We start from the raw sequence: 9830 nt of genomic DNA, 5'->3' as shown, positions 1-9830 counted from the left end.
GTCATATAGCATTCTTCCATTACACAGAGACTATAATTATCTATGAAAAGAGAAGTTCCAAGAAGCTATTGACTTTAAAAGTAGATTTTATTCATCTTCCTTCCTGTGAAGTCACATCACTCAACTATCTGTACTCTGAGTGTATCCATTACATATAGCTCCTTGTTATTATACAGTTATTGCTATATAATAACATAAATACCAATATGTACATCAGAAGGAAAAGAAATTAACATCCCAGTCAAGTTTGTTTTTGTTTAATTGAGTTTTATTGAGTAAATCCAGCTTCTGCTTGCACCTGTTTTCAAAAAAAGTTTATTAATAAAAAGTTATTGCTCAGTGTAGTACACTTGTAATTTAAACGACAGTAACATAGATGTGTAACATCCATTTTGTGTCTATTTGCACACTATCAAGTGTGAAAACACTTTTTTCACCCGAATATGTTGACGTGTTCTTATGCATAGACATGTAAAGCATGTGCACTGAAAAGATAAAGAGATTAGGGATTTCTCTGTCCCTGTTAGCCGTGTGTGGCTAACCACAAACCGTCCCATGTATCTGAAGCAAGGTTTAGATAGTAGTTTGTATTCTTGACTCCAACAGCATTTCAAGATTTAGGTGTCTGAAGTACGTAGATCGGCTGTGTCCAGTGAAATGATATACTGTGTGAATTTTGTGTGGTTTGAATTAGTTTTTGTCATGGTCCTGTGTTCCTGTCTGTGTTTCCCTTGTTGGGCCGCCAGATGGCGGCACTTCTGTTTTGTGTCCTGCTCCCCTCCTGTTAATTGTATGATTGTTTCAATTGTCTCGTTATCCCATCATGGTTCCCACCTGTGTCTTGTTATCCCCTCCTTTTGGTTTGATTGTTTTTTGAGTTCACCTGTGTCTTGTTACCCCTTGTCTATTTAAGTTCTCTGTTCCCTTGACTCGGGTGCTGGTTCCTTGCGTGTGTTCTGCCTTGTGTTTGTTACCTGACATACATGTACCTGCCTGCTTGTGTTTGTTTCCCGACTGTATGTACCTGCTTGTTCCCTTGTGCTCTGCCTTCCCGTGTTCTGCCCCGCCTGTGTTTTTGAGTTCTTGTTGTTTTCTGTTTCGTTAGATTATTTTTTGAGTTTGTGTTTCACCTGCCTGTATTTTGTTCCTGACTTGTGTTTTTGTCCTTCCCTTGTGCTCTGCCTTCCCGTGTTCTGCCCTGTCTGTGGTTTTGAGTTCCTGTTTTCTGTTTCATTAGATTATTTTTTGAGTTTGTGTTTTAGCCCATTGTGGCCTTGTCTGTTCCTTGTTTGTTCACCTTGTGTTAGTAAAGTCTTTGTTAATTTTCCCTTTTGAGTTTGTGTTTTTTTTCCCTCTGCGTTTGGGTCCCCCCTACCCGGACCGTCACAGAAGGAACCAGCCAGTGTGGGACCCAGCAGAGGTGTTTTTTTTTTTTTTTTTTTTTTTTTTTTTTTTTTTTTTTTTTTGTGTTTGTTTATCATGCCACCGGGGTGGTGGAGTGACCCGGAGGACTCGCCACCCAGCGACTGGGAGTCCCTCGCCCTTGAGCTTCCCAGTGCCCGGGGTGGGCGGTCACGGAGGCGCCGTGGTCGGGCTGCCTCCCGGTCGGCCAGACCTCCAGCTGCCCAGCCAGCGGTTCCCGGCCCTGCGTCATTCGAAGGGACTCGACTGGCGATCTTTCCAGGGCCCGGCCCGCGGGGGTCCCGCCGGTCCCGTCCAGCTGCCCAGCCTGGTTCCCTACGGCTGTGGTCTGTGCTCCTGTCCCCTGCCCAGCCCAGTCGGCAGGGCCCTCGGCCTGCTCCACCCCAAGTCCAGGAAGGGCCTTCACGGCCTGCTCTGCTCCAAGTCCCGGAGGGGCCTTCACGGCCTGCTCTGCCTCAAGTCCCGGAGCGGCCTTCACGGCCTGCTCTGCCTCAAGTCCCGGAGCGGCCCTCACGGCCTGCTCTGCCTCAAGTCCCGGAGCGGCCCTCACGGCCTGCTCTGCCTCAAGTCCCGGAGCGGCCTTCACGGCCTGCTCTGCCTCAAGTCCCGGAGCGGCCTTCACGGCCTGCTCTGCCTCAAGTCCCGGAGCGGCCTTCACGGCCTGCTCTGCCTCAAGTCCCGGAGCGGCCTTCACGGCCTGCTCTGCCTCAAGTCCCGGAGCGGCCTTCACGGCCTGCTCTGCCTCAAGTCCCGGAGCGGCCTTCACGGCCTGCTCTGTCTCAAGTCCCGAAGCGGCCTTCACGGCCTGCTCTGCCTCAAGTCCCGGAGCGGCCCCCAGATCAGCCTGGAGCCCCGGAGAGGCTCCCAGATCCGCCTCGAGCCCCGGAGAGGCTCCCAGATCCGCCTCGAGCCCCGGAGAGGCCCCCAGACCCGCCTCGAGCTCCGGAGAGGCCCCCAGACCCGCCTCGAGCTCCGGAGAGGCCCCCAGAGCCGCCTCGAGCCTCGGAGAGGCCCCCAGAGCCGCCTCGAGCCCCGGAGAGGCCCCCAGAGCCGCCTCGAGCCCCGGAGAGGCCCCCAGAGCCGCCTCGAGCCCCGGAGAGGCCCCCAGACCGCCTCGAGCCCCGGAGAGGCCCCCAGAGCCGCCTCGAGCCCCGGAGAGGCCCCCAGAGCCGCCTCCAGCCCCGAGAGGCCCCCAGAGCCGCCTCCAGCCCCGGAGGTCCCGCCTGCTCTGACCCTTCCGCGGAGGCCGCCTGCTACACCCAAGTTTCGGGCTTTACTTGTGCCTCGAGCCCCGGGGGGCCTCCGGAGCCGCCTCAAGCCCCAGGGGGCCTCCGCAGCTGCCTCGAGTCCCGGGGGGCCTCCGGAGCCGTCCAGAGCTCCGAGAGGCTTCCGGAGCCGTCCAGAGCTCCGGAGAGGCTTCCGAGCCGTCCAGAGCCCCGGAGAGGACAACGGTCCCTTCTGTTGTCCCGCAGGGCCGCCGCAGACTGCTCTGTGCCGCCCGCAGGCTAGCCACCTGCCTTGCCCCCTAGCGTTCGTGCTCCCCTGGCGTTCATGCTCCCCCTGGCGTTCATGCTCCCCCTGGCGTTCGTGCCCCCCTGCGTTCGTGCTCCCCCTGGCGTTTGTGCTCCCCCTGGCGTTTGTGCTCCCCCTGGCGTTTGTGCTCCCCCTGGCGTTTGTGTCCCTGCGTTTGTGCTCCCCCTGCGCGTTCCTAGGCGTCTCCCCTAGTGTTCTCGCGCCCCCCAGTGTCCGTTCTTCCCCTAGTGTTCTTGCTCTCCCTAGTGTCCACACCTTGCCCCTGGCGTTCGTGCTCCCCCTGGCGTTCGTGCTCCCCCTAGTGTTCTCGCGCCCCCCAGTGTCCGTTCTTTCCCTAGTGTTCTCGCTCCTCCCTAGTGTCCACACCTTGCCCCCTGCTTCGTGCTCCCCCTGGCGTTCGTGCTCCCCCTGGCGTTCGTGCTCCCCCTGGCGTTCGTGCTTCCCCTAGTGTTCTCACCCCCCCAGTGTCCGTTTTCCCTCTAGTGTTCCCCCGTCCTCCAGGTTCGTCCTTCCCCTGGTGTCGTCGCTCCCCCGAGTGGTCGTCACTCCCCCGGTGTCCGTGCTCCCCCCAGTGGTCGTCCCTCCCCCGGTCTCGTCGCTCCCCCCAGTGGTCGTCCCTCCCCCGGTCTCGTCGCTCCCCCTGGTGTCCATTCTCCCTTTGGTGTCTGTCCTCCCAACCGTGTGTCCGTGTGTTCCCCGGCCCCCCTGTCTAATTGTCTGCCCGCCTGTTTGTCTGTTAGTCTACCCGTATGTGTGTCAGCCAGTTTGTTGGCCAGTTTGTCTGCCCCCCAGGCCGTCAGCCCATCGGCCAACGTGTTTGCCCGCCTGTCTGCCTGTCTGTCTGTGTGCCAGTCCGCGTGTGTTTTGTCTTGTTTGCCTGTGTGTCAGTCCCTATGTCAGTTGTTGGGTTCCCCCCTCGCCTTCCCTGTCTGCCTGTCCCTTTGTGTGTCCATCGGTGTCGCCGTGTGCCTCCCCGCCTGCTTGTCCCTGTGTCTGTCTTTTTAGGTCTCCCTATTGTGCCAGTATCTGGCAGTCTGTTTCCCCCTCAGTCTTGTCCAACCCAGTCCAGTGTTGTCGTGCCCCGTCTCGTTGCTGTCCTGTGTCCACCTCGCCCCAGTCCAGTCCTGTATGTCTGCCTTGCCCCTGTCCAAGTCCCCCCTGGTTTCCTGAGTTCCCCCTGGTTTCCTGAGTCCCCCTGTCGCCCGAGTACGGGGCCCTGATTTTCGCCCGAGTCGCCCGATGTGCGGGCCCTGGTTTCCCCCGAGTCGCCCGATGTGCGGGCCCTGAGTTTCCCCCGAGTCGCCCGATGTGCGGGCCCTGAGTTTCCCCCGAGTCGCCCGATGTGCGGGCCCTGAGTTTCCCCCGAGTCGCCCGATGTGCGGGCCCTGAGTTTCCCCCGAGTCGCCCGATGTGCGGGCCCTGAGTTTCCCCCGGTCGCCCGATGTGCGGGCCCTGAGTTTCCCCCGTGTCGCCCGAGTGCGGGCCAGCCCTGAATTTCCCCGTGTCGCCCGATGTGCGGGCCCTGAGTCTCCCCCGTGTCGCCCGATGTGCGGGCCCTGAGTCTCCCCCGTGTCGCCCGATGTGCGGACCCTGAATTTCCCCGTGTCGCCCGGGTTCTGCCCAGCCCTGAGTCTCCCCGTGTTGCCCGGGTCCTGCCCAGTCCCGAGTCCTGCTCCCCCGTCTGAGTCCAGTCCCGAGTCCTGCGTCCCGTTCTAGTCCTGAGTCCCGTCCTGTTCCTGTCCAGTCCTGTTTCTGCCCTGAGTCCTGTGTCCAGTCCTGTTCCTGTCCAGTCCTGTTCCGTCGAGTCCTGTTCCAGCCCCGAGTCCCTCTCCAGCCCCGAGTCCCTCTCCAGCCCCGAGATCCCTTCCTGTCCACTCCAGCCCCGAGTCTTGTCTTGTTCCGTTCCTGTCCAGTCCAGCCCCGAGTCTTGTCTTCGTTCCGTTCCGTGTCCAGTCCAGCCCCGAGTCTTGTCTTGTTCCGTTCCTGTCCTGTTCCTGCCCCAGTTCTGTGTCCAGTCCCTGTTCCTGTCTGAGTCCTGTTCCCTCGTCAGAGTCCGGTCCAGAGTCTTGTTCCTGTGTTCTGTCCCTGTTCTTGTCTTGTCCAGTCCTGAATCCGGTCTCCAGCCCCACCCTCTGTTGACTCCCTCCCCGGGTCGGCCTCCTGGGACGTCAGGAGCCGTCCCTTGGGGGGGGGGTACTGTCATGGTCCTGTGTTCCTGTCTGTGTTTCCCTTGTTGGGCCGCCAGATGGCGGCACTTCTGTTTTGTGTCCTGCTCCCCTCCTGTTAATTGTATGATTGTTTCAATTGTCTCGTTATCCCATCATGGTTCCCACCTGTGTCTTGTTATCCCCTCCTTCTGGTTTGATTGTTTTTTGAGTTCACCTGTGTCTTGTTACCCCTTGTCTATTTAAGTTCTCTGTTCCCTTGACTCGGGTGCTGGTTCCTTGCGTGTGTTCTGCCTTGTGTTTGTTACCTGACATACATGTACCTGCCTGCTTGTGTTTGTTTCCCGACTGTATGTACCTGCTTGTTCCCTTGTGCTCTGCCTTCCCGTGTTCTGCCCCGCCTGTGTTTTTGAGTTCTTGTTGTTTTCTGTTTCGTTAGATTATTTTTTGAGTTTGTGTTTCACCTGCCTGTATTTTGTTCCTGACTTGTGTTTTTGTCCTTCCCTTGTGCTCTGCCTTCCCGTGTTCTGCCCCGCCTGTGTTTTTGAGTTCTTGTTGTTTTCTGTTTCGTTAGATTATTTTTTGAGTTTGTGTTTCACCTGCCTGTATTTTGTTCCTGACTTGTGTTTTTGTCCTTCCCTTGTGCTCTGCCTTCCCGTGTTCTGCCCTGTCTGTGGTTTTGAGTTCCTGTTTTCTGTTTCATTAGATTATTTTTTGAGTTTGTGTTTTAGCCCATTGTGGCCTTGTCTGTTCCTTGTTTGTTCACCTTGTGTTAGTAAAGTCTTTGTTAATTTTCCCTTTTGAGTTTGTGTTTTTTTTCCCTCTGCGTTTGGGTCCCCCCTACCCGGACCGTCACAGTTTTACCTGGATATAGACTCAAAATAATAATAAAAACCAGAGACTGCTATGTAAAACTGTTAGCATTGAGATTGTTTCAATAACTAGGTCTTGTGAACCATGTTCTTACTGTTATGTATATTTAGAATATTTAAATAAAGAAATTATGCATTGCATGTGCACTATTGACTATCAACTTTACAATTGCATTTGCCCACCTAAGAATCAAACCTGCAATCTCAGAATTGTAAGTCCTCTTCCCTAACCATTATGCTGTACTGCTAACCTTGCTTGTTGTTTGAAGATGATGCATGATTTTGGTTGAATCACGATACAGGTTGTGGCTTTGATTATATGTTATTATTTTGCCACTTGTCTTCCCTATTTCTGTGAGGCACTATCAAATCATACATATGCTACTCATTCTGTTCTTATTCCAGTCTTCCATACTTAAAATTTGCATGACTTGTATTCTGTCACCACACTCTAGAGCCAGTATTTCCCAAAGAGCAATGTGTGTTCATTACTGTAACCAATGACTTCCTCAGAGCAGAGGGAACGAGAAGGGATTTTTTCCCCCTTTAGACATTGTCTCCTGCACTTCGCCCACAGGAAGCAAGCCAGATACTACACCAGAACAGCCAGCTTGTGTGTCATGTTACTGTGTGAAGATGTAAAGGTAGGGCCACAAGACTTTTACCACATCCACAGGGAAACAAACGAAACATTAATCCAACAGCTGCTTACGTCCAACGCATACATACACCACACAATTGAAACCCTTTGCTTCAAAGGTGATGTTTTTTTTGGTCCTCTTTTTCAGATCTCAGTAAAATACTGTAGAAAACAGGAAAATAAACAGTGGGAGTGAGTAACTCCCAAGGCCAGGAAACAGGTCAGAAGATGGACAGGAAAGGATGATGAAGACAGATGGAATTTGCTGGAAACCACCCAGTGCCACATACAGAATGCAGTAAAGAACACAGACTGCATTGTTCTTCACACAGTACCATAGATGATGAATAATACACATCAGAGCAAAGGTCTACAGCATTGACTGCAGTACGCAATGTAATGTCATTAAAATACAAGGCATCATTACCTGAACATCACACCCATATGTACCTGTTGAACATCTCATTCCAAAACCATGGGCATTAATATATAGTTGGACCCCTCTTTGCTTACTGTAACAGCCTCCACTCTTCTGGGAAGGCTTTCCAGTAGATTTGGAACATGGCTGCAGGGGATTTGCTTCCATTCAGCCACAAGAGCATTAGTGAGGTTGCAGACTGATGGTGGGCGTAAGGCCTGGCTCGCAGTCAGCATTCCAATTCATACAGCTCCCTTAGGCAAATATTAACCTGTACCAAAGTGGTAGAAAGAAGAAAGTGTGGAGAAAGAAAGGACCTGCTCATGACCCCGAAGACCCCCCACCTGCGCTCATCTGTGAAACATGGTCTGGGTAGGTATGGCTATCACTGAAAATGGCTCGCTTGACTTCATTGATGATGTGATTGCAGATGCCAGCAGCAGGATGAATTCTGCTCACATGCCTCAAAATTCATTGGGCGCCACTTCGCCGTGCAGCAGGACAATGACCCCAATCATGCTACTAAAGTAAGGAGTTTTCAGGGTCAAAAAGTAGAATATTCTTGAACAGCCAAGTCAATCACTCATGCTGAAATCCCATTGTTCGCGCGTTTCTCTTGCCGAAGACAAGACTGAAGGCAAAGCACCCCATAAACAAACAGGAACTGAAGATGGCTGCAATACAGGCCTGACAGAGCATCACCAGGGAAAGGACTAGTACTAAATATGATGGCTTTATTTCAGATTATGTTAATCTGTCCAATTACTTTTGCTCCCATAAAATGGGGAGACTATGTATACAAAGGGCTGGAATTTCTAAAAGGACTGTTCATGTCGGTGCATACCTTCTCTGCCCATGGTACCTGTCTGTGCCCGTTACCTATCAATGGACCAAGCCCTGCCAATACTGATGATGTATCATGTTCTTTCCTGCCTTATTACCCTATTGACCTATTCACTGCACATGCCTTTGAAGCAAGTAGGTAACAGCCAATAATGCTTGTGTAGTCGGAATTTTTGATGATTCGTCAATGATGAGACAGAGACAGGACTTCAGGTAAGTAACTTTGCTGAAAGAGAAATCAGAGAAACAGCTTTTTTTGTGTGGAAAAGATAGAAGTCTGTTAATGGTATATTTATGCAGATGATGAGGTGGAAGAGAAAATTAACTAATTAATTAATTAATTATTAGCAAAGTCCGACGCAATCATTTTTCAGCATCACAAATCACCCACCGGCCTTGTCTCTAACACAACATAAAAGAACACAGAAGGCTCTGATGTACATCACACGTTACCATGCTTGAAATAAAGCAAACACTCTAGAGACTTCAAACATTGGCAAAAGACATTGATTGAAACTGTAATATGAATACAATTTTAATTACACTAGGTTCATCATATTCACAATAACTTGAACATTATATCATGTGAAATTGGAATCTGAATTTGATGGCAATATATAAGGCTTTCTTTAACATGGACTGTAAAATAGACTGGAAACTGATGATGAAAAGAGGATCAGCTCCAGTGACAGCCATGCATGCCTTCTGCCCAATGGTTTAAGCTTTTTGAATAAATGGTTACATTGAACATTAATGTTAAATTTGATTTTCGGGTTAATTGGAATGGTTTTAGTAGTAGCATTAACAGATAACTGTAGAAGGTCAGATGATGTGATGCTAAATTAAGGTCAGCAAAGTCACTAAATCAACAGATTGGTGGTTTAGCCCATGTTCTAAGAATGTAATGATGTCAGTGTTCCAGGAATGATTATCAGAAGGAAATACGAGAGAGCTGTTGTTTAAAACTGTCAGATGTGTGAGCTGTACATTGTTGGTAGAGTTTTAGTCTGAGTGTACCATCAGAAAGTAAAAAAAAAAAAAAAAAAAATCTGACAAGACCCTTGTATTGATGCTGTTGTATTCTAATGTTGAATTCAGACTTAATGGCAATATGAATATCTTTTGCCTACTCTCGAAACTACTGTTGATGTTTTTTTTTTGTTTAGCATTTTTTTAAAAATTTGATATATTTTAAAAAATTTAATAAAATGTAAAATTTGTTTTAGATGTAATGCCTCTGCCTGGCTGGGTTTATTTAGATGTTTGATGTTACAAAAGAAGCTTGCTAGTCTGTCAAAGGAGAGGCTTTGATCTTAAAGCTAATGGTGCAACTTGGGTGATGGAAGAATACATCCCTGAATGTTCACTTAGCCAAGGTGAATAACTTCAGTAATAATTTCAGTAAGTAAGCTAATATAAAACATATTACAGTAGGATATTCGTGGTATCCTAAACATCTCATCTTTGAGAGATTTATTTTAAATCTAGGGAATTGTTGAACCTGCATTAACTTTGTCCAGAATATTATCACCCATTTAAAGTTGTGTAATCTATTTGAAATTCTGAGGCACTATACAGAAACACATATCACTCTTGACAAGACGCGTATCTTTCCAACACACGATACACCCGCAGTTAAATTTTAACACGATTTGCAAAATTGAAACCACTGCCCTCTAGTGAAAAGAAACGGAACAACGCAAGTGTATTACATTATTAAAAATACCATTTCAAGAGATTGATTTAGATAGAGGCTGTATACAATATCTGTTCCGCAATCATTATTTCCCCTCTCCTGTAACCTCAGCAATATCACAGCTATCATTAAGGTTACAAAAACAGCTTCCAATCGAGAAAAACGCATTACTTCAATCGCGTTAATTTGTATGACTGCATTTCCCAGAAAGCCTTGCGCAGTTACCGGTGAAACGTCATGT

This window comes from Anguilla rostrata, chromosome 16 (genome assembly GCF_018555375.3).
Source record: "Anguilla rostrata isolate EN2019 chromosome 16, ASM1855537v3, whole genome shotgun sequence".
Lineage (NCBI taxonomy): Eukaryota > Metazoa > Chordata > Actinopteri > Anguilliformes > Anguillidae > Anguilla > Anguilla rostrata.
The sequence above is the reverse complement of the archived record's forward strand: the minus strand, read 5'-3'. Positions refer to the sequence as shown.